The sequence below is a fragment of the Myotis brandtii genome, unplaced genomic scaffold (assembly GCF_000412655.1).
Source record: "Myotis brandtii unplaced genomic scaffold, ASM41265v1 scaffold303, whole genome shotgun sequence".
Lineage (NCBI taxonomy): Eukaryota > Metazoa > Chordata > Mammalia > Chiroptera > Vespertilionidae > Myotis > Myotis brandtii.
The window spans coordinates 2,474,233-2,497,860 of NW_005361573.1; the positions used below are offsets into that span (position 1 = coordinate 2,474,233).

The following is a 23,628-nucleotide window of genomic DNA, read 5'->3' on the forward strand; positions in this document are numbered from 1 at the left end:
CCCCCGCGCCCGCCACCCCTGCCCCGCCTGTGGCTCTCACCACCACTCACCTACTATTTACCTGCCTCATTAAACACCCTCTTCCCCGGCCCCTCCTGGCCCCTCTGCCTCCCATGCTGAGAAAGTGCAAACTTTGGGACAGGTACATAAATCACCCGGGTTTGGCGGAGCACTTCTGTGTCCACGTCACCCGGGCTGGGAGGCGGGAGCCGGACCCGGCCAGGTTTTAATCAGATGCTGCTGCTGCTGTTGGGCTCTGTCTGGCTGTTCACACCAGAAGTTTCCTGAGAGCTTGGGGACAGAGGTGGCCTCCACAAGGCCTTATCATTCAGAGCCTCCGCATAGTACTCTACAGAGGCCTCCCAGTGGGTGAGCCCTGGCCCAGAGACGGGAGGGTCTTGCCTGAGGCCACACAGCAATGCAATCAACTTGCCTTGAGGGGGAGGAGCCTTCTAAGTCTTATTAACTCTTAGCATCCAGCACACTAAGAACTACACATAGGAATTTCATAAAGGTCTGGAGGGAGGGAGGGAGGGAGGGAGGCAGGGAGGGAGGGAAGGAAGAGAGACAGTGAACCCTCAAATTTTAAAATAAGAGAGACTGAGGCCCAGAGAGGGGAAAAGACCTGTCCAAGGTCATACAGCAAGACAGCAACCAAGCCACCAAGTATCAGAGTGTGTCAACACAGCCCCGTGTGTCCGCCCTCTGTCCCCTCCTTTGTGCACACACAGGAAGGCCTGCACTGGCCTTGAGCCGGCTGCTGGCTAGCGGCGTGTCCGGCGCCGGGGAAGGCACGGTGCCCCACTCTCCCTCCGGTGAGACGTGCAGTCCCCGGAGGAAAGCGGTTGGGGAAATCAGCCCTCTTGTCACAGACAATTGAATTCCAACCAATTTCACTGTCAGGATGGCACTCACAGACCCGCGGCCGGGAGCGTACGGCCCTGCAGTCAAAATACACCCCCGACGCCTCCGCCATGTGAATTATGGGCCCGTGTCGCGGGCGAGAGGCTCCCGCTGACCTACTTCCCTCTCGCTACAGATCAGGAGGTTGCAGGCAGCGGCCGGGGGGGTTTTAACTCACTAGGCAAGGAGCCCTGTCCATTAGTTGCAGGAGGCCTGGGCACTGGGGTGATGCCTGCCCTGTGCCTGCCCAGGGGCCCTGGCAACCTGGACAAACGTGCCTGCCAGGGCTCAGAACCCGGTGTCTCCATCCCACCGCCATGGCCCAGGATCCACTGGAGTCTAGACCCAATGAAAGGAGTCATGGGTAGGGGGTAGATGGGGCCTGGCAGGAAATGGAGGCTGCCCAGCACCCCTAGGGCCACCTGGCTGGGGAGGGGGTTACAGCATTTGCCTCAGAGTTGGTAGCATTGAGGGGGCTGGTTGTGGAGCAAGTCACATGTGGTTGCAGAGATAAAGCAGCCATTGATTTTTTTTCATCTGCCTATCACTTTATCCATTCATTCGTTCCTTCCTTCATTCATTCATTCCTTCAGCCTGTCACTCATTCATTCACTCAGTCAATCATCTCCTCATCTAAGACTCAGGAGCTGGAAACCAGCAGGTATCAGGCTCAGCTCCTCACTGGCAGCCAACCTCAGGCCCACCTCTTCACCTCTCCTGCCTTGCCCTGCTCATCTGTAAAATGGGACAATAGGAGTCCCCTCCTCATGGAGTTGGCGGGGGGGATTTCATGAGATGGTGAAGGTACTGTGTTGAGCACGGGGTCCAGCATGAAGCAGCTGGCATCAGCCACTACTGCTATCACTAGTCCTGTAATTCAGGGATGTGACAAGAGCCCTGTCCTGGGGATAGGAGGCCTCAACACATCAGCCTGCTGAGCTCCCCCAGCCAATTCCTCTGCTAATCTCTCACTAAAGGGTGTGACTGGGTGAGTAATTACTGCATAGCCGGTATCCAAGATTGAAAGGAAGAGACAGGGCAATAAACAGGCGCCTGTGGGAGGACATAGAGAGGTAGGTATGTCATGAAGGGTCTCCTTGAGGAGTTGATTCCCACGCTGGGTTTTGCAGAATGTGTAGGAGTTTTCCAGAGATGGAGGAAAGGGCATTCCAAGCAGTGGGAAGAGCATAGTTAAAACTCTGCAGGTCTGAAAGGCCTGCTGGGCTCAGGGCACTATAAATAGTTCTAGAGAGCCAGGGGGTGGGGTGCATGTGGGAACACAGAACAGGGAGCTGCTCCGGCCTGTTCGGGTGAGAGCTGGAGTTTTCAGGCCTCGAGGGAAGCATGAGGGCAAGCTCTGGAGGCCAACCCATGTTCAGATTCCAGCCTACCCTCTCTGAGCCTCAGTTTCCTCATCTGTAAAATGGGGCTTGTAGACTTTGGTCACAGCCCTGTTTGCGAGTCACCCTGCCAGTTTGTGCCTTCAGGGGTAGAAGTGGTCAGGTGACCATTGGACACCCCCAACCCCCCCACCAACCCCCAAGCCGAGAGGGCCTCACGTGCCGACTAGGGCAGCGGTCACCAACCTCTCGGACCTCATGGACCACCCCTGGTCTGTGGACCACCGGTTGGCGACCGCTGGACTAGGGGGTTTAGATGGCACCTCCCAGTGAGCTCAGATGCTCAGACATGGAGACAGTGCAAAGAGTGGAAAACAGAGCAGTTTAACTTTGCCTGGTCCTCAGGCCACACCACTCGGGGTGCCCTGCAAATTAATATTTTTTTAATGCAGTAATTTTCCTCCTACAATCCAATCCTCCTGCCTTGCAGCTTCTCTGCACTGAAGGATGTACCTCGGTCAAGGTGAGTACGTCAAAGGTAACGTGTCACTCGAGGCCCCTTTCTGCTTCATAACGCAGATCAGAAGGCTCGGAAAGCCGGGGCAGCCGGGACTGGCCCGCCCCTTCCTGGGAAGAAGCCCTGAGTATCAGGCATCGCGCCCTCTGCCTCCTCCCAGACTGGGGCCCCTGGGGCTCCAGCTCCCTGCACCCCAGCTCTCGCCTGCCGTGGGTCACCTGCTCACCTTCCTCCTCACACAGAGAACCCCATGTCTTCCCTCGTCAGCGTCTTTATTTTTCTTCGGCTTTGTACCTGGAGCCGGATGGGCATCTTGCAAATAATTCTGCTTTCTCTCTTCAAACTCACGTTTCTCTCTCCTCCTCTTCCTCTCCTCCCACCCTCTGTCTCATTTCTCCCTTTCTCCCACTCTTCCCCTTCCCCCGATTCCTGGCCACAGATCCCCAGCCAGTCCTCCCCAAATCCAAAGCATATCCCAACCCCGGAGAGGCCTGGGTTCAAATCCCACCTCCCCCTCTTCTTGGCTACGAGCCTTAGGCAAATCCCTTCACCTCCCTGGACTTCCTTATAGTAAAGCCTTCTGACCTCATCAGATGGCTAGAGAATTTCGTGAGAAAATGCACATAATGCACTCAGCATGGCGCCTAGTAGGCCTGCGGATACACGCTCATAGCTGTTGTCCAGGCTGCTGGGTCTCCTGTTGTTATCATTGTCGCTGTCACCCCTTGGGCGAGAAAAAGCTGGGAAGGGTGAGCCAGGAAGATGGAACCGCGTGGGTAAAAGCCCCTGAAGGAGAATGTAACAGAGCCAATTGGGGGGAAGGAACCATCAAGGCCCTCAGAACTTATAAAATTTTTTATAATATCCTGAGAGCCAAAGTCCTCAGCGCGGTGGGAAAAGACTGGTTTCCCCTGGGAACCAGGGAAGCATCCCCGTAAATCACACCCAGTTAAATGCAGGCAGCGGAGTCGAGAATGCCTTCCCCAACCTCCCAGTCTCCACCGCTCAGCCTCCCAGGCCCCCTCCTCAAAATAGAGCTCAGACTCCAGGCCTGGGAATGGCGAGGCCCGACAGCTCTGGAATGCAGGCTGCGGGGACCTGGGGTCCCTCCGGAGCTGAATGTCTGGTGCTCCTCACCTCCCGCCTCCCACCAAGGACCAGAGTCTCGGTAGAGCAGCCCCAGGAGACCGTTTCCCTTCTCTGATCTGTCCTGTTCCCAGCCACCGGCCTTCAATGGGCCCTGCTTCCCTCCTGCTCAAGAGCGCCCCGGGGCTGCCCTCGGCCTGCCTGCCACAGTCCAGCTCCCCACAATGACATTCATGCCCCTTTGCAGTGGGCCCCCACCTGCTTTTCCACCTCGTTTCCTCCACCTCCATCTGTACCACCCACAGGTCCCCTATTTCAGCCACCCCAGATTGTGCGGACTGCCCCAAATGCCAGCCAGTCTCCAGGCCGTCTGCGTATGCTGTTCCTCTGCCTGGAACCCCGCTTGCTCCCGCCTTCCCTCTGGAAAACTCCTACTGACCCTTCAAAACCCCCTTCCAATGGTGCCTTCTCGGTGAACTCGACCTAGAATCAGCCTCCTCCAGCACCCTCCACACTGGGGACACACACACCTATGTCATCACCCACGGATGCCAGGATGTCGCATCTAAAAGGGACCTCGGGAATCCTCCAGTCCTCGTCCTAGCTCTTTTCAGTAACAGGATCGTGTTGTTCAAACAGAATTTTAAAATGGAATTCCAAAGTTTAAAATGGATCCATGGAGGTCAGCTCCAGTTGAACTGAGACGAGACCCCATTCTCTGGGACCCTGAATCGTAAGTTACAGGAACTCAGCTCACGATCGCTGAAGCCATGAAAGGAACACAGAGGCTCTTTTTAGCTGGAAAGTCCAAGACATGGGGTGTAACTGGAAAGGTGATATTGGAAATCTGTCTTGCATTTTTGTTCTACTTTCCTTTGCGTCGGCTTCATTCTCAGACTGGCTCCTTCCAAATCATAACAAAGACTCTAGTGCCCAAAGCTCTAGTCTCCCATCCCCCTGGCTCAGCCACACCAGAGGAAAGAGAGAGACTCAGTCTACATAGTTCCAGCAATGCTGCTAGGAAAAAAAGGTTCATTGACTGTGATTGGCTGGATTTGAGTCATGTGACTGCTCTAAACCAATCACCATAGCCAGGGCAATACGCCGCTCTCGCTGGCCAATCCTGAGTCAGAGTCACCCTCTAGGTTAGGGCCACCCTCCAGAACCACATGGACTAATGACAATCAGGAAAGAGAGATTCCCGTATGCTGATCTCAATGGCCAATCCTAAGTCAGAGCCACTGGGCCACCCTATAGGGCCACATGGACTAATGACAATCAGGAAAGAGAGATTCCCCATGGTAAAATCAGGGTGCTAGTATCCAGAAAAGGAATGTGGACAGGCTCCCCAAAACTGATATCCACTCCACTGAACCCTCATTTCATCTTTAGCCCCCTTTTCTTTAGCCCCCCAAGATGTTTTCTGAAACCCTGGCCCTGATTTGAAAACCATGCCTCCAGTCACATATTATAGAAGAAAACAATGAAGGCTCAGAGAGGGAACACGGCTCCCCAAAAGTCACACAGCCCCCTCCATCCTCACACTCCCAATTCCCTGAACGTTCCTAAGCTTCCTCGACGAGTCTCCTCCCCGTTGGGTCCGCAGCATCTTCATTACCAGGTTTGGCTGAAAGGATTTGTCAGTTGTCGGCTTGCTTGTCTAACTAAATTAATGTTTTACATTTCTCCTCCAGTTTGCAAACTTTTAAAAAATTAATCCCATCATTTCAACAAGTGTAACAACTAAATTATCATCTTTACATGATTAAGGAGCCTGCCGAGTCTTCTCTTGGCAAACACTGCATGCACATAATTTTACTAAATGTAATAAACCAACCATAGAACTATTAATTTTGCCATGGTATTCATAACAATTAGAGACGCATGAACCTTAAAATGATAAAACCGGAATGGAATACTGAAATCGCAGGAATCCCCCAATCCTCCCTCCGCAGCCTGAAGACGATGTCGAGAGATGCAGTTCAGGGTCGAGAGACAGAAATGGGATGTCATTTGCCTCTTAGCTCCATCACAGTCCACCCAGAATGAGACAGACCGGGGTGAGAGCGCTTGGCTAACTCAAAAGATGGTTCCTCGGAATCTATAAGGAACAAGATATCAGGAAAAACTCCCTGCCTTTTCAGAGCTTTGATCGCCTCTAAGAGTGTCTAATCCTGGAATGGCAAATACATGGCAAAGGTGCCATCCCCTCCCTTCCCATGCCCATGGCAGACATTATTAATTGATCACAGCACCCTTTCCAGCCTGGCCGTCTCAACACAGCCCTCCGAGGCAGGCATTACCAATCAACCACAAGATGATCTTGTTTACCATTCCAAATGCCATCGTCCAATGCTAGTTTACAGGGAAAGAAACCAGGCTGCAGAGAGGGAAATGACCCGCTCAAAATCAAGTTGCGACTCAGGGCAGAGCCTAAGGTGGAAGCTGGGATGCTGTGGTTTTAATTCTACAGGCCAGGTGTCCTAATCACTGACAGATGGCTCCTCCTTCAACCTTCTAGAGAAAGAGAAAGCCTAGCAGACCCCTAGCAGATCAAATGCCCTGTCACCCGTCTACTTTTCCTCTTCCCACCACTTCATCCAACTTCTACCAGTCCTTTGGTTTCCTGCCTTTTCGGTGGAACTTTTCCAGAGGACAGTTTGGTGTTCGTATCGTAAGCCTTAAACATCAAATGCCCCCGTGCTCAGAATTCCTAGAAATTATCCCCAGAACGTAAAAGGACAAGTGCCTAAAAAGCATATTCGTGGTGGTATTGTTTTAAATGGAATAAAATTGAAAAAAAATAACCTAATAATTTAAATTTTTATTTTAAAAAAACATTTTAAAACTAGATATTAACACATAACATCTTATGTGTTAACTGGTGACCCAGCGCGCGAAACCGCGCAAGACCCAGAGTCAAGTCTCCGCCCACCCGTGCACGCCTCACCACGCACGCAGCCTCCCGGTGACCTATCTTTGGTCGTTACGGCGTTAGGGCCACTGGGTTTTTATAATATAGATACCACAGTGTTGTTGTTTTTCATAAAAAACGCAACTTTTCAAACAATATATGTGCTTTGGTGCCATCTCGATAAATAAGCGCTGACAGACATATGCATAGCCAGGGTTGCTATATGCAGAGCCCAGGCAGTGCACCGGGCAACGAGTCACCCAGAATCCATTGTGAAGGGTGCCCATTGGAGCTGGACAACGAGGCATCCCTGCACGGAGCTTACAAAGTAGAAAAGGTTATTTACCAAAATACGAATAGCAGCTATTGGAGGGGGTGACTTTTTTCCTTGTCTTCATTTTCTAGTATTTCTGAAAAGAACATGGCTCGCTTATGTCAACATGTAGAATAACCCTTTCTAAGCACTTTCCTGCTTCTAATCCACTCATTGCATATCCTGGCTATTTCATGACATGGCTTACTCTGGGTGGGGTGTGTGTGTGTGTGTGGGGGGTGTTTACAGCATTAAATAAGCATCGATGGAGGACCGATGAGGACCAGGCATCGTGCTAGGGTGGCAGACTCCGTCTTCAGGGGTTTCTAATCTAATGAGAGGAACGGGCATCAAGCAAGCGCCTTGCAAACCAGTGTGAACCAGTGCTGTGAGGGAGGGACTAGCATCCTGTCCTGGGGTGCATTGGGGAGACTCTGGGAGCACATCTTGGGGTGTTCTGTGAGGCACATGACAGGGCCGTCTTGCCTTCCCTCTAGACCACACGTCTGCAGGCAGATACTGTGCCTTGTCCACGTTGTTAGACCATGGAACGGAGACGCCCAGACACGCTCCAATAGAGGCTGGGGCTTCTAACATGCACCTGCAGCTAGAACACTGACCATGGCCAAGGGACTTATCTGTGACACTCGACATTTAATCCCTCGGAGTGCTGAAGCCAGCAGAACTGGGTTTGAGTCCAGAAAACAACGGAACCTTAGTTTTCTCATCTGTGAAATGGGCAGAATCATGGGTTCCTAACTCCTGAGGATAAAACGTAGTAAGACTGGCCATGTGCGATGCTAGGCTTGGAGGAAATGCTCTATTAATGGTGGCTCTATTATTATTTCTGGACCTTAGCTGATGAAGGGGTCAGACAACAGCCCCGCCCAGCCTTTCTGGATAGAGCTGGAACGGGATCAGAAAGAAAAGACTTTTCCAACCTGGTGACCTCCCGTGACCCCTGGCCATGGAGAGCAAGGCTGGCCCAGGGGGCTGGGGCAGCTGGTAGAAGAAGTGACCTAGATATTTGCCGGTTCACCTCCCTTCGCCCCCCTTTTCCTACCCGTCCAGGCTCCAAGTCTTCCTCGCCAGACATTTTCCCCACAGGTGGCAGCTCATTTCCGCTGAGGAAACTGCAGGCCGTGCCTCTGTGATGCCCACCCTTCCAGGGACGTGGAGGCGATCTGGGCGGGTCCGAGAACTGGCGTTTCCCTCCTTGGCCCCCAGTGCTTCCTGGTCGGCCAAAAACCTTCCTTTTCTTGCCCAGAATGCACTGCTAGCTCATTCCTGGAGGAAAGGAGCTGGACCCAGAGCCAGGAGGCCTGGCTTTCCACTCTGGCTGTGATAGGATGGTGAGCAAGACAGCCCCCCCCTCCCCCGCACTCCCGGTTCCCTGGCCTCAGTTTCCCCACCTGTAAATGAGGATTGGCTTCGATGTTCCTATAGGGCAGTGGTTCTCAACCTCCCTAATGCCGCGACCCTTTAATACAGTTCCTCATGCTGTGGTGACCCCCCAATTTCATTGTTACAAATTGAACATAATTAAAGCACAGTGATTAATCACAAAAACAATATGTAATTATATATGTGTTTTCCGATGGTCTTAGGCGACCCCTGTGAAAGGGTCGTTCGACCCCCAAAGGGGTTGCAACCCACAGGTTGAGAACCGCTGCTCTAGGGCCTTCTTTCTCTGCGTGTGACTTTCTGACGCCGCATGGCCTTTGCTTCAGACACCCCCAGCACTGACTAGCTCCCTCCTCCCAGGCGGGGGACAAGTTCCTTGTCAAGACTCTGTGCCTCTGCGCAAACCATGACACCTTCCGCGGGATGCCTTTCCCTCCGACATGCCCTTCCCTGTCCCCCAAGCAGGACTCAGAGCTCCTCTGCCTGGAAATCTTTCCTGAACGCTCATGCCTTCCCCGTTCCCAGACGGAGAGCCCCACTTTATCCTCAGCCCCGAAAGCCGTCTCCGCATAGGTGGGCCCCGTGACACCCTGGGCTGGATCAGAAATAAGACAGAGAGAGAGAAAGAGAGAATTTTCTCAGTGGGATAATGGGAAATACTGGGTAAATTGTGCTGAATATTGTTACCAATTTTCTCGGTGGGGCCAGGTGCCAGGTGCTGCACTCCCAGCCAGTGCTGCGGCCCAGCAGTCCCCAGGCCCCCGATTAGATCCCCAGGGATGTGCGCGTCTCCATGGCTGAGGAACTGGAGGAAAATCAATGTGAACCGTGTAGTCAAAACAGAGCAGGCGGCGTCACGCCCGCCGGGACTGAGCTTTACCAGGGACTCCAGCGTGCCCCTCATCTAGCCTTTTGTTCTCCAAAGTGAGCGCTACCCTCGCTGCGAACCCAATAAGTCTTTCGGTTTGACTCGAAACTCCACATTTTTCCTCTTTAGAAAAATGTCACCGACATTCCTCTGTTTCATTACTCTCGGTTGCCGCAGGGAAATTGCCAGCGGAGGGGAGCTTCCGGCACCCACCACCGCGGCCCCAGCTGGCCCGGGCTCCTGCTGGACGCTGCCCTGGTCCACCTTGACCATCAGCGCTTCCCGGGCTGGTGCCACCCCAGCTCACAGGCTGCAGAGCCCAGAATCTGCCCCTCTCCCACGTCCCCGTGGTAGGCCCAGCTGGAGCCTCCAGGTCTTTCTGCCTTTGGGCCGGCTGGACGCCAGCTGCCCTGTGCCAGGCCCTGACCGTGTCTCACAGGTCTGCGTGTCTCTCGCCTGCTCTCTCTCTATCTCTGCCTTTTATGCTTCCATCTCTCTCTCTCTTTCTCTTGCATGCATCCTCTGTTGTACTTTTATGTCTCTGTCTATCTCTGCCTCTTTTTTCATTCATCTCTTTATGTACATAATCAACACATATTTATTGAGCACCTACTATCTGCCAGGCACTTTCCAGAAGCTGAGAATACAGCAGTGGGTAAGACAAGGTCCCTGTGCTCACCAATTTGACCTTTGTTTCCCCCCTGTACCTCAGTTTCCCTTCTGTACAGAACCAACTTACCCATCAGGTATGGTAGTCACAGAGCTTAGGGCCCACACAGTTTTATGGGCTTTAAGAGTATTTTCATTTCTTTTAAAATCAGGGGAGAGGGGAGGAGGATAACTTAAAAAAATTTTTTAAATATATTTTTATTGATTTCAGAGAGGAAGGAAGAGGGAGAGAGAGATAGAAACATCCGTGATGAGAGAGAATCATGCATCGGCTGCCTCCTGCATGCCCCCCACTTGGGATCAAGCCCACAACCCGGGCATGTGCCTTTGACCGGAATCGAACCTGGGACCTTTCAGTTCGCAGGCCGACGCTCTATCCCTTGAGCCAAACCAGCCAGGGCAGAGGAGAACTTTTTGAAGACAATGTTTTAACATATAGGATTCACATTTTCATCTTTATACCAACAGAGTCATAAAATATAACTTTTAATATTTTTAATGGAGGAAGGGGCCCACCAAAGCCATACTGTGGCCCCTATAAAATGGGGCTGATGGCCTTGGCCGGTTCGGCTTAGTGGAGAGAGCATCAGTCTGCGTCCTGAAGGGTTCCGGGTTCAATTCCGGTCGAGGGCACCTACCTCGGTTGCAGGCTCCTCCCCAGCCCAGGCCTTGGCTGGGGCTCATGCAGGAAACAACCAATTGTGTGTTTCTCTCACATCGATATTTCCCACTGTCTTTCCCTCTCTCTTCCGCCCTCTCTAAAAATCAATGGAAAAATATCCTCAGGTGAGGATTTAAAAAAAAGGGGGGGATGAGGACGGTGCCTGCGTGGAAAGCCTTTGGCCGAGACCCGGCGCCTCGAATGTGCTTAGCAAACGCTTTTATTGCTGTTCTGGTCCGTGTTGTTCTTAGAGCAACAAGAGCTTGATCCAGAAGTCAGGACGTGGAAACCGTTCTGGGCGCTCTCCTCTCCTGTGACCTTGGGAAGCGGTCCCCTCGCTGGCCTCAGTTTCCCCAGCTGTACAGTGAGAGGGCTGGAGGCGGGACCCTCTCTGGCTCTCTCTCTGCCTTTCTGCCTGGGGAGGCGAGAAGCCCCACTCGCCCACCCCCGGGCCGTCCTGCAACAGCAAGACCGCCCCCTCTTCCAACTCCCCTCTCTCCCCGGCAGGTAAATATTACAGGTTCAGACGGTGATGGTGGCTCCTCTCTTTTTGTTGATTTTTGTTAATTCCCGGATGTTTGCTCTGGCCCAGGCCCAGCTCCCCGTGTCTTCACTTGGTCATCTCTGACTCCCGCTCTCTCGGCACCAGCGTTCCCCGCAGGCACTGGTAGAACCTCTCCCGGGGGCAGGGGGCGGGGGGGTTCCCGGGCACAGTCTGGGCCAGGGAAGCCTCCCATTGAAGCCGGAGTTTGCGAGGCATAACCTCCGCGGCAGCTTCCTGGGCGCCTACTCTGTGCCTGATGCTGTTCCAGGCGCTCTGCCGCAAACGTCAGAGGCATCTTTGGGGAGCTCCCTGCAGTCACAGTGCAGAGCGTAAGGCAGAATGAGTAAGTGCCCAGGGGAGGGGGGGGGTGGTGCAGGGATGTCATGGGAGGCGGCCAGGAAAGCAGAGGGAAGGGCAAGCCAGTTCAGATGGATCAGCAAAGGTCCCCCCGAAAGATAAGTGATGCCTAAGCTGAGCCCTGACACATGGATAAGTGTCCACTAGGAGCTGAGGGGAGGGAAGGGCATCCTAGGCAGGTGGAACAGAATGTGCAAAGGCTAAGGTGCCTTTCGCCCCAATGAGGGAGGTCATCCCCGTTTTCCAGGTGAGGAAACTGAGGCTCAGAGAGGCCACACAGCCGGTGATAGCAGAGGCAGGACTTGAACCCAGGCTTGCCGGCTCCAGACTCCATTCCTAACCGCTATACTGTGCCCCCTCCCCTCCCAAGCATCCTGCCATCTCTCTCGCTGGCTTCCTTGGAGGAAAAGGTCAGGCAGGACCCACCTCATCCACTGGGAGCGGTTTCAGGGCCGGCAAAGAGGCTGCCACCTCTCTGTAAAGGAACTCCATGGCCTCAAACTCCACCATCGGAGCTGGATGGCCAGTCACCTATAAAATGTGACACGCCCCCCATCCCCCCAGGGGCCTGAGGGACCCAGGTGGGGAAACTGAGGCTCAGACAGCTGAAGCGCTTTGCCCAAGGTCTCCCAGTGCCAGGGACTGAGCCGTGCAGCCCCCAAGGCTGAGCCCCCGAGCCCCAGTCCTGTCTGTGGGCCGGACACTCCCGCCCCAGCCCCTCAGCTCGGCCCCAGCCCCCTCCAGGCCCTCCCCCCAGGACAATGGAGCCTTTCACCAGCAGACAAAAGGAAAAAGTTTAAAAGGCGAGAATTATGTTTCCACCGTGGCCAAGGGGGTGGGGCGGGAGTCTGAGGTGGGGGCCGGGCTGGGGAGGAGCCGCCGCCTCTGCAGGAACGGAGGCTGTGTGTTTATTCATGTCTGACACAACACAATTTGATTTTCCACATAAAAGATCAAATAATATTTCAGTTACAGTTAATTACACACCCCAAAGGCACATCAAAAGGACGGTCTGCGTCCGCCCAGCCTGGCTTCGCTGCGCCGCGTGCGCCCAGATTTCACGCCCAGCTTCTCGGCGTCTGTGGCCCAGGAGCTCGGAGGCTCATGCCCAGATGGGCCTTTGAGGCTGGGCCAGGGGGCCAAGGTGCCTCTTCAGTCCTCGGGCTCCTCGCTGAGCTCCCAGGATGGCCCCATTCCCAACTGGTGCTTTGTCTCCCCACCAGAATAGTAGCCCTCCTAGCCGGTGTGGCTCAGCGGATAGAGCGTCGGCCTGTGGACCAAAGAGTCCCGGGTTTGATTCCGGTCAAGGGCACGTACCTTGGTTGCAAACTCCTCTCCAGCCCAGGCCCTGGTCAGGGCTCATGCAGGAGGCAACCAATCGATGTGTCTCTCTCGCATTGATGTTTTTCTCTCTGACTTTCCCTCTCTCTTCCACTCTCCCTAAAAATCCATGGAAAAATATCCTCGGATGAGGATTCACAACAACAAAGAAAAAATAGTAGCCCTGGTGGCAGTGTCTCATCGGGGCCCAGTGTCCCCATGAGGAGGAGCACTCACCCCACCACCACCCCAGCAGGCAAGGAAGGGAGCAGGGTGAGCATCACTATCCCCATTTGTTAGACGAAGAAACTGAGGCCCAGAAAGGTAAAGTGATTTGCCCAAACTCACACAGCCTAGAAGCGGTCAGGCAGATTAATCTGACTAATTCCAAAGAACCTGCCTTTTCTGATATATCAATACCTTGTTGAAAACATTTTTATGGCCTGGCCAGTGTTGCTCAGTGGTGAGCGTCCACCCAGAAACCAAGAAGTCGCCAGTTCGATTCCCGGTCAGGGCACATGCCTTGGTTGCAGGCTCCATCCCCAGTGTGGGGCTTGCAGGAGGCAGCTGATCAATGATGTTCCTCTCTCGTGGATGTTTCTATTTCTCTCTCTCTAAAAATCAATAAAAACATATTTTTAAGAAGCCAAAAACACAATATTAGTGTAGTCCCACCTGCCTCACATTTAAAAAAATACAAAAACACATTTTTATGTTGTCTGAGGTGAAGGCCCACAAATTGCATGTGAGGTTGTTTCTGCATTGTGTTTGTTGAATGAATAAGTGATTGAATAAAGGAGAAAGTGAACACGAAAGGAAGGCAGGGAGGATGGGAAGAAAGGGAGCTACCATGCAAATAACTGGGGGACACAGGAGCAGGGCCGACGTGGAGGGACACCTCTGAAGTGTAACCTTGGGGGATCATCACCCTCCCAGACCTTAGCCCTCCCTCCCCCCGCAGTGCTTCTCAGAACACTTGACAAAGTGAGAAAATGCCGAAAGACTGAGCCTGAGAACCAAAGAATCTTAGAATCAGAATATGCATGTAACAAACTCATTGAACTTGAAGGTGATGGAAACTCAAAATCATCCAATCAGAAAACTCGAGAGCAAGAAGAGCCTCCCAGCTGGTCTCCTTCCCAGTCCCGTCATGAGGCCCAGAGAGGGTCTGTGCTCTGCCCAAGATTGCACAGCATGAGGTTGGGCTTCCCCGCACCGTGGGGCCGTCTGGGGCGGTGGTCAGTGTGCCCTGCCCCCCGGCTTGGGGAAGTTGCCAGGGCCCCTCTCGTCCCCTCACTGGCACTGTGTGTCGTGAGAGGGGGAGCAGTCAGGGTGGGTGAGACTCAGAGTTTGTCGGAGGTAGGGTCACCACACACACACACCCCTGTGTCACCAGGGTGCCAGGGGGCCCCTCTCGTCCCCTCACTGGCACTGTGTCGTGAGAGGGGGGGAGCAGTCAGTGGGTGAGACTCACAGAGTTTGTCGGAGGTAGGGTCACCACACACACACACCCCTGTGTCACCAGGGTGCCAGGGGACAGAAATCCGCCATCAGAACTGCCTTTGAAGGGCCTGTCACCAGCTGCTCCCAGTGGCGAGAGCAATGCCCTGGGGACCGGGCTACAGAGATGAGAGCTGGGAGCCCCAAGAGAAGGGGGACCTAGATCTGCTGAGATGGCAGTTTTGCCAGGAGGAGGGAAGACCCCCCAATGCCGCTCCTTCTCCATTCCCAGCCCCTGACACCCCCCCACCCTGGGCCTGGCACTGGAGGCTGGGTTTAACCAGGGGTCACCACGCACTGGCAGGGCTGCATAGGGCCAACCACTTCCCCTCCTTTAGTCTATACTTCCCTCTGAGGGCACAGGACTGGGGGGCGGCAGGGGTAGGGGGGGCGCTCAGAGGAAGCGGCCTTGCTGGTGAAGGTTCCCAGCGTGGGCACCGTATGGGGCGGGGGAGGGGAATTGGGGCTGCAGGGGCCTGGCAGGGGGCAGGGGGCATAGGGAGGGCAGGAACTATTCTGGGCCCCTCTCCCCTCACACCCGTGCACCCCAAGGCCCAGATGTCAAACGACCATCCTGTTTGCCAGGCAAAGATGTTTCCTGTGCAGCCAGGCGGAGCCTACCCAGTGCCACCGCAAGCCCTTCCCAGAAGCCTCTGCTCCTCAGCCAGCCAGGGACGGAGCCCCACACTCCCCACCTGCCTCCCGCTGCTCCCCGCCACTGCCGCCTCCCACCAGCCTCAGTTCCCTCCTGCCAAACAAATCAAAACATCAGATGCCACCAGACTGATTAGACTCACCGTGGAAGGCCTGGCAGGTGGTCGGTCCCTGATGCCAACCCGGGGCATGGCCGCAGGATGGTTCTCACGTTCCGGCACACAGCCAGCCCTGGACGAAAGATCAGAGCCATGGTCATCATTTATGCTCTCACCCTTGAACTCAGCACACCGTTCTACACACAGTGGGTGCCTTGTGGGGTGGGGGGGAGGGGCGGTGCTGGCCTCTCCCTTGTCACCATCTGTTTGTTTCCTTGAGGGCAGGGCTGTGTTTTATTTACCTCTTGCCTTGCATGTATCTGATGTGTATTAGATGGGTGAACGGAAGGATGGATGGATGGATGGATGGATGAATGGATGGATGGATGGACGGACTAATGGGTAGATGGGTGGATAGGTAGGAGAGTGAATGGATGGATAGATGTATGAACTAATGGGTAGATGGATGGATGGGTAGGAGAGTGGATGGATGGATAGCTGGAAACAAGAATGAGTGGATGAGTGGATGAATACACAGAGAGAAACCAAGGGTGAAAAACTACTCTTTTGCTATAGGACGCAGGAGTCCTAGGCTCAAGTTTGCCACCTCACCCTAATCCATCGCGTGGCCCTGGTTAGTGGGCCACCCTTGGGGCTTGTTTCCTCATCTGTCAAGTGAGCATCTGCCCTGCCAGCTCCCTGAGAGGCCTCGTGAGGCTGGTGGGCACCGCTTCCTGAACTGAAGTGCCCTGGTGGGCAGGCGGTGGCCAGTCCTGAGCTGGCTGGAGAGGCAGGAAGAATGGATGGCCCTCGGCGGGGCAGCCTGGCAGGTGATGGAGGGCCGACACCCTGGCCGGCTCTAATCCTATGTGGCTGCCCCTCTAGTAAAATTTTATGGCCTCTGAGAACAGGCAGAGAGCTGCCAGCAGCAACTCACTGTGAATTTATGGCTGGCCTTTTCCCTCCGAGCCCTCCCTTCCTCAGCCCAACTCCCACCTATGCTGGGGTGCCTGGGCTTGACCATGGAGACCTGAGCCCCTCTGGGGGGCAGGGGAGGAGGGGCTGGATGAGGGGAAACTTGAAGAAAACCTCAAGGTGGATGGTGGGAGCTGAAAGACCTGGATCTGAGAAGCATTTGCTTGGCAAGAGACTGAGTCACACTCTGCATCAGGTTATAAAATTGCCTGTTATCTACGTTCCCTTTGGGGGAAATGCAAATGTGGCTGCAGTAACCACAGGCCCTGAGCACATGGGCCTTTCCTACCACAGGGCCTTTGCACATGCTGTTTCCTCCGCCGGGTGCACCTTCTCCCGACCTGTGATCTGCTTATTTAACCAGCATGCACGTGTGTGTGCATGATGCATATGTAAAGGAGTGTGTCTGTGACTAACATGTACCTGGCACACAGGTGGGCATGTGAAGAGCATAGGCATGATCTCAGGGACAGGAGAACCAGGGGACTGTTGTGAGGGAACATGCACATGTTGCAAGTACTGGGGGTGGCCACATGTGGCTGGGAGAAGGGGCAGAGCTATTTCTGGGGGGGAATGGGTCCCAGGCACTGCCATGGCCTATTCATGCCCATGAACTTGACATGGGGATACATGTATGACCCTCATTTCATAGAGGCAGAAACTGAGGCACCAGGAACTCACTGGAGAATTTGAACCCTGATCCAAGGGAGGCTGTAAATGATCAGGGAAATGGAGGGGCTGGCCGGCTTGGGGGGTGAGGTGGGGGGGGAGTATTGAGCTTGCTCAGAGGAGCAAGTGCAGTGTTAGGGGACCCAGTGGACCAGGTGACATGTGGAGAGAGAAATGGGGGAGGGGGGCAGGGGACAGGGAGAGAGGGAGGAGCCAGAGTCTAAGGGAGCCTGGGGGGGCTGGCAGGAGAGCTGCCTGGGCCCCTGCCCTGGGACCCAGTGGACTTCTGAGGGTGGCGCTGCCGGCCTGGTCAGCCCCCGTCCGGCTGATTTATGGGTGCTCTCCGCCCTCCGCACACCGGCAGCCCGCAGCCACCGCCAAATCTATTATAGATGAACTTGGCAAGCCCCGCTAATGGACTGCGCGCACCCAGGGCGGCCTGTGGCCCTGCCGGCTAGAATACAGGCCTGGGTGCCCCCAGCCAATGTCCAGGGAGGGGAGAATGGGCAGGGGTGCTGCCTGCAAGAATCCCAGCTGCCTCAGTCCCAGCCCCCGGGGTGGGGCCTGCTGGGCTCTAGCCAGGCCCCCTAGCAACCTGCTGTGTGGCCTTGGGCCAGCTGCTCACTCTCTCTGAGCCTCCGTGTTACCCAGGACACCCCGCAGGGACCTGGCCTGGACCAGATGACCCCCCTGCCGCACTTGGAAGGCAGCAGGTGGCATGGCCTCCCCAAAACTGGTTCATCCAAGGGGCCTGCGTTCTGTCCCTGATTTGCCACCTCACGGCTCTGAGGCCTGGATCAGGGATTTGACCTCCCCCGCCCCCGTCCCCTCCGCCACCCTGGAACCTCCCTGTCTTCACCTGGAAACGTGTCATAACATCTGGCTGGTGGAGCTGAGGTCAGAATTCAAACCGCAGGACTCTTTCCTGAGCACCTTCTGCAGACGCCGCCGCAGTCCTAACCCAGGTAAAGGCTCCCGCCGGAAGCCACACAACGATGACAGGCAGGTGGGTGGGGGCCGGGGAGAGACCCTGACTGAGGTCGGGAGGTGGGGAAGGACTCCTGGAGACAGTGGGAGCATCAGGCAAGAGTGGGCGGAATGTTCCAGGCGAGGGAACAGCGAGAGCAGAGAGGGAGGAAGGAGGTGGGCAGGCTTGGAAGATGAGCAGGAAGGAGACGCCCACGTGACCGGAGTGGAGCCAATGAGGGGAAAGGAGCCAGATACCAGAGTCCGCAGTGGGGTCAGGATTTGAACCCAGGACTGGGGCATCGGGAAAGGCGCCCAGAGATGCTGTCAGGAGTCCCTGCCCCACACCTGGCCAGGATGCTGGGCAGCGGTGCCTTCCCTTCTCCTGGCTCCCCTCCCCAGCCTCACATCTGTGAACTTCATCTGCCCCCTCTTCCTCCCCCCACCTCTCCCAGGTTCCTGAGTCAGGAGGGAGACGCCCCTGGGTGGCAAGGCCAGGACCCCAAACCTGTGCTCATTTTGCAAATGAGGAAACCAAGGCTCAGAGAGGGCAAGCCACCTGCCCAAGGGCACACAGCTGGAACCATCCCATGAGCACCTGCTCGGGGTAGGTACAAGGCAAGGGCGCCCACCCTCCACTCTGAACTGACTCCTGAGCTTCCCGCCCAATGGCCCCTGGGGGTGGAATGGTCTTTCTCCAATTTCTCAGACGAGGAACGAGGCTCAGAGGAGCCCCGAACAACCGCTGGAGTCAGAACTGGTTTGAGAGGAAAGTGGGAGCTGAATTTCAGGTTTGCGTTTGAGAGGTTCACTTTTTCTTATCTTATACTCAATTCGTAAAATGTTTATTTTGTGTGTTACAGATATTTTTCCCTTTGAGCCCTCCCCCCCCCAAAAAAAATAGACACTGAGTTATTTATGTAGATAAGGTTGTGTCCATTGCATCTGTTTTCCTATTCCACCCTTTGGGGTAAAACGCTCAGCATTTGAAGTGAAATGGAAGTGAAGCAAACGCATACACACAAAACAGACAGCCCGAGCCAATTTGGCTCGTTAGGGTCAAGGGCACGTGCCCGGGTTAGGGGCTCGATCCCCAGTGTGGGGCATGCAGGAGGCAGCCGATCAATGATTCTCTCTCATCATTGATGTTTCTACCTCTCTCTCCCTCTCCCTTCCCTCTCTGAAATCAATAAAAATATATTTTTTTAAAAAAACAGAGAGGGAAATAGAAGGAGAGAGAGAAAGAGAGAGAGAGAGAGAGAGAGAGAGAGAGAGAACAACCAAGAGAGGAGAGGTTGGTGGAGCCCAGGGAGGGCGAAGGGGCCGAGGGCCAGGGAGGGAGGGAGCCGGGACGGCTGAGAACAAGGAGAGGGAGGAGCAGGGAAGCCAGGGCCTGGCTGCCAGCAGGGCCCTGCAGGCCTAAGTGGCCACTGGGCAGCGAGGCCTGGGGAATCCTTGGCCTTAGGGAACCCCCTGGATTTTATTATAAATTCTCCCGCCTCCTCCCTCCCTAGAGCTGAGTCACGTTAGAGGCAGAGGGAAATGGAGCCCAGGATCAGAGCAAGGGTTTCCCTGCCCGAAGCTTCCTCTGGGCAAAATAACACTCCAGCCCCTCACAGTCGCCCGGCTCTTGACCCATGGGGTGGACAGGGGGTCAGAAGCAAGCGTTCCCCAGTTGCCGGGTGCTGAGGAGTCACTGCCCCCCCACCCACACACACACACACATACCCCAGTCCTACTGGGCCAAGGTTCTTTCAGAAAAGACAGAGAAGCGACAGGGTAGTGACACCAATCACTGTGGGACAGGAAGCGGGGGAAGTGGGGGGCAGCCGAGTGATCCTCAATACATCGCCTCCTCTCTCCGGGCCTCCTGTGTTCCCTAAGCGTTGCTGTTGCTTGAAAAGAAACCTAAAAGCACAGCTCTCCTGGTGAAGGTCACACATTTGGAACCACACAGACCTGGGTTCAAAGACCGGCTCTGCCACGTCCCAGCTGAGTGAGCGTGGGCCAGCGCCTTCCCTCTCCGGGCCTCGGTTTTCGCATCTGTGAAATGGGTGGCAACAGTGAATTCCCTCACGGAGTCACTAAGGTAGAGAGTGTGCTGCAGCTAGTGCCCGCATGAGCAGACAGAAGGCACTCGGTCCTGCTGCTCTGCTCCGGCCCCTCTGTCCTGAAAGGCAGGCCCAGCTGGCCTCCCGCCAAAGACGGCCGCCCCGGGCTCTCGGCTCCCCCTCCTCCCTCCCGAAACACCTGTGCAGACTCCCTTTCCGGCCTCATGGAATGAAAATTATGCGAAGAGGCCCACGCTGCTCTCTCGCAGACAAAGGCCAAAAAATAAAAATTCCAAACTGTCCCGGGAGGCGGCCGGAGGCTCAGGAAAGACTCTGCCGCCAAGACTGGTCCCCCGGGCCTGCGGGCCGAGCTCTGGGTCCAGCTCATCCTCAGGGCGGCTCCAGGGCCAGGCAGTAGTGCCGGAGCCGAGCCCCGTTTGCTAGAGGAGAAAGCTGACACCCCGAGAGCAGAGGCCAGAGGCCAGCGGCCCCCAGTCCAGTCCTCCAGACCCCAAGTTGGAGGCAAGGATGCGAAGGGTGGCCAGGGGTGGCCGGGAGGGGATGGACAAGTGTTCAGCTCCTGGGCTGGAACGTTCGGGGCAGGAAAGCAGGGGCTACAGAGTGGGCGGGGGCTGTTCACAGACAGCGAGGCAGACGGCACTGACCGCCAGGGCGACGCAGATGCGCCGGCTCCGGGTTACAGCACCAAAAGCCTAGCTGGGCGCTTCCACCGCTAACAGAGAGGGCGCCGGCGTGGGCTCGGGGAGCCAGGGCAAGCCACCGCGGCCACCGGCCCCTGGCATTTCCAATCCGATGGTTATTTTTCATGTACAGCAAGTTTCCGATTCAAACAGCGATAGAAGATGTCCAATGGAAGTGAAACGGGAACCCTTGAAACCGCATTAAGAGCCCGTGCAGAGGTGGGGGTTAGGGCTACATGCGAAGGAGGGATGGCGGTGCGGGAAGCGGGTTTTCTCCCAGCTCAACAGACCGGTGGTGGCTTTCGGGCCGCACCTTCGCCCAGGAGGATGCCCCACCTGCCCGCTCACCAGCCACCCGCTCAGGCTTAGTAGGTGCCCGCCCTGCGCCCAGGGCTGCGCTGCCAGCTGGCGCCACTCTGCAATCGAGCAGGTGTGACTCTGTGCCCCGGAGCTTACAGTCTAACAGGGAAACGGATACGTGAGAAAATCGAGGGCAGGGGTGGGAGGAATGCAGATGAGAGTGGAGGGAAGGCCTCCCAGGGGAGATGCCGTATTTAAGCAGAGACTGTGAGGCAGGAAAAGGCCACCCCCCGCCCCAGAAGAATTGAGGGGGCAGGAGTGGGGCAGTGGGAGATGAGGCAGGCAGGCCCAGCCCACTCGGGATCTCGAAGGTCCTGGAAAGGATTTGGGGTTTTGTTCTGGGCGAGGTGGGGCAGCCACAGGGTTGTTTTTGTTTCGTTAATCAGGAGAGTGACTTGCTCCAGTTTGAGGGATTTTCTTGTTTGTTTGTTTTTTGTTGTCTTTGTTTTATGTATTTTTTATTGATTTCAGAGAGGAAAGGGAGAGGGAGAGAGAGGGAGAGAAAAACATCCATGATGAGCCTCTTGCACGCCCCACACTGGGGATCGAGCCCTCAACCCGGGCATGTGCCCTGATCGGGAATCGAACCGTGACCTCCTGGTTCATAGGTTGACGCTCAGCCACTGAGCCACGCCGGCCGGGCCAACTTGAGTTTTAAGAAGTCCCCAGGCCACTGCTTGGACCATGGATGAAGGGGATGCAATGAAGGAGAGGAGGAGGTCAGGAAGATAGCGGCTTTGAGTGGAGGGGAGAGGGGGGACAGGGTGCAGAACAGCGGCCACACCTTCGAGGGCTCGGGATTTGTTATGTGCTTAGCAGACATTTATGAAGCTTCTGCTCTGTGCCAGGCACCAGGCTGGACACCAGTGAGACAAGGAACCCATCCTCATGGGCTGACTGTCCAGGGGGTGCACACGTCACACTATATGCCCAAATCTGTGCGTGTCACCTGCGTGTGTGTGCACGCACGCATGCACCCCTGCACGAGGCCACTCTACCCTCTCCCGGGCACTCATGCACACGCACACCTGCATGTGCCCGGAACCCGCATGTACTCCCCTGCCCCACTCACCTTTGCACACGCGTATCCATCAGCCTCGAGTATAAAAATAACCTGGGCGCTCGCACGTCGTCGCTGACGCTGTCAGGGAATAATTGAGATCCCCCGGCTCCTGCTCCCCGGGTGACTCACTGGGAACGCGTTGCGCCCTCGCCTCGGCCCCGCTGAACGCCGTGCGCGCTAAGAATACTTTCCTTTATTGTTTCGAGTGACATTTGATTCGTTCTCCTCCCTATTATGTGCGCAGATGATGGAGACTGAGGGGTTCTTACCTGCCCGCCATTAAGTAACGTGACAGAAGCACCACACGCTCGCTGCTGCGGGAAGGCGTCTGGGGCCCCCAGGACCCCGAGGTCTCCCGGCCGAGAGGCAAGAGTCCGTCCTGTAAGCCGGTTCTTGCTCAGCCGCTGGATTGCAGAGTGCCTTTGGGCAACCCACGTGGTTGCTTGGGGCCTCAGTTTCCTCATCTGCTAAATGGGCATGAAAGAGATGCACTGGATGACCTGAGGGGGAACCTTTCCAACTCTCCTGCGTGTGATCTGGGGCTCAGACCAGGAGGTTGGTCTCCTCCCAGGCCTCTTCTGTTCAGGGGGAGAAGGTTGTCTCCATCAAAGTCTGAAAAAGTGAGTCTTCCCCCTCGAGCAGTGGTTCTCAACCTTCTGGCCCTTTAAATACAGTTCCTCATGTTGTGACCCAACCATAAAATTATTTTCATTGCTACTTCACAACTGTCATGTTGCTACTGTTATGAATCATCATGTAAATATCTGATATGCAGGATGGTCTTAGGCGACCCCTGTGAAAGGGTCGTTCGACCTCCAAAGGGGTCGTGACCCATAGGTTGAGAACCGCTGCCCTAGAGGCTCACCATTCATTCATTCATTTAGCAAGTGGGGTTCTGGTCTACCCTCTGCCAGGCCCGTTCCAGGGGCTGGGGAGAGTGTGGTGAGCAAGACAAGGCTCCTGGAACAAATACAGACAGTCCCAGGCATGCCATCGTTCAACTTAGGGTACTCACAAACAGAGAGAGCCTCCTTCACACAGGGTAAGGTGAGAGGGCACCCCCTCTCCGTCAGCCCCTCACCCCCAGAACCTCCCCCTCCCCTCCCCTTATGGCCTGATGTCTGCAATTCCTTTAACCGACATTGTTTGTTTGTTTATAAAGCTCTCTCAGCCACTATCTGGTTTAACACCCTGCCCCCAGCATCTTCTCCTGGGGTCCTGGGGCCCTCAAGGACATGAGGACATCGGGGTCTTTGCCTGTACCCCATCCTTTGGGGAATCGGGAGTGGGTGGCATATGGAAGCCGCACAAGCCAGGCCACCCCATCCACTTGGATCCTGGATGCTCCATCCAGACCGGGGTGTCTGGGGGTGTCCTGGGCGCTCGGAGTCCAGGATTTCCACAGAGAAACGTGAGAAAATCGCCCGCTTTGTCGTGGATTAAAATTCCAGACTTGACATCTTGGTCCTGGAGCTTCGAACTGGCTGTCAGAGCATAAGCCCAGGGCCGCGGGCATGGACCTGGGGCTCCTGGGACTCACAGCCACGTGTCCCCAGGGGCCGTGGTCTCGGGGTTCTGGGAGGCGCGAGCTCTTCACATTTGAGACTTTGAACCTGTGCGCGGTGGAGGCCTCTGCACCGGAGGCTGGAGAGGCCCATCATCAGCATCCCACCTGCATTTCACAGTCGCACAGAG

General features: G+C 55.4%; 1 long non-coding RNA gene across 1 annotated transcript in view; it reads right to left on the reverse strand.

Annotated features, from left to right (window-relative positions):
- The window catches only part of LOC102249434, a 101,289-nt gene extending 83,415 nt beyond the window's left edge, over positions 1-17,874 (reverse strand). Inside the window, exons 1-2 of the long non-coding RNA XR_313775.2 lie at positions 17,652-17,874; positions 15,194-15,281 (exon numbers count right to left, since the gene is read on the reverse strand). This is a non-coding gene — a long non-coding RNA (uncharacterized LOC102249434). The remainder of the gene's footprint in view (positions 1-15,193; positions 15,282-17,651) is intronic.
- Positions 17,875-23,628: the final 5,754 nt, after the last annotated feature.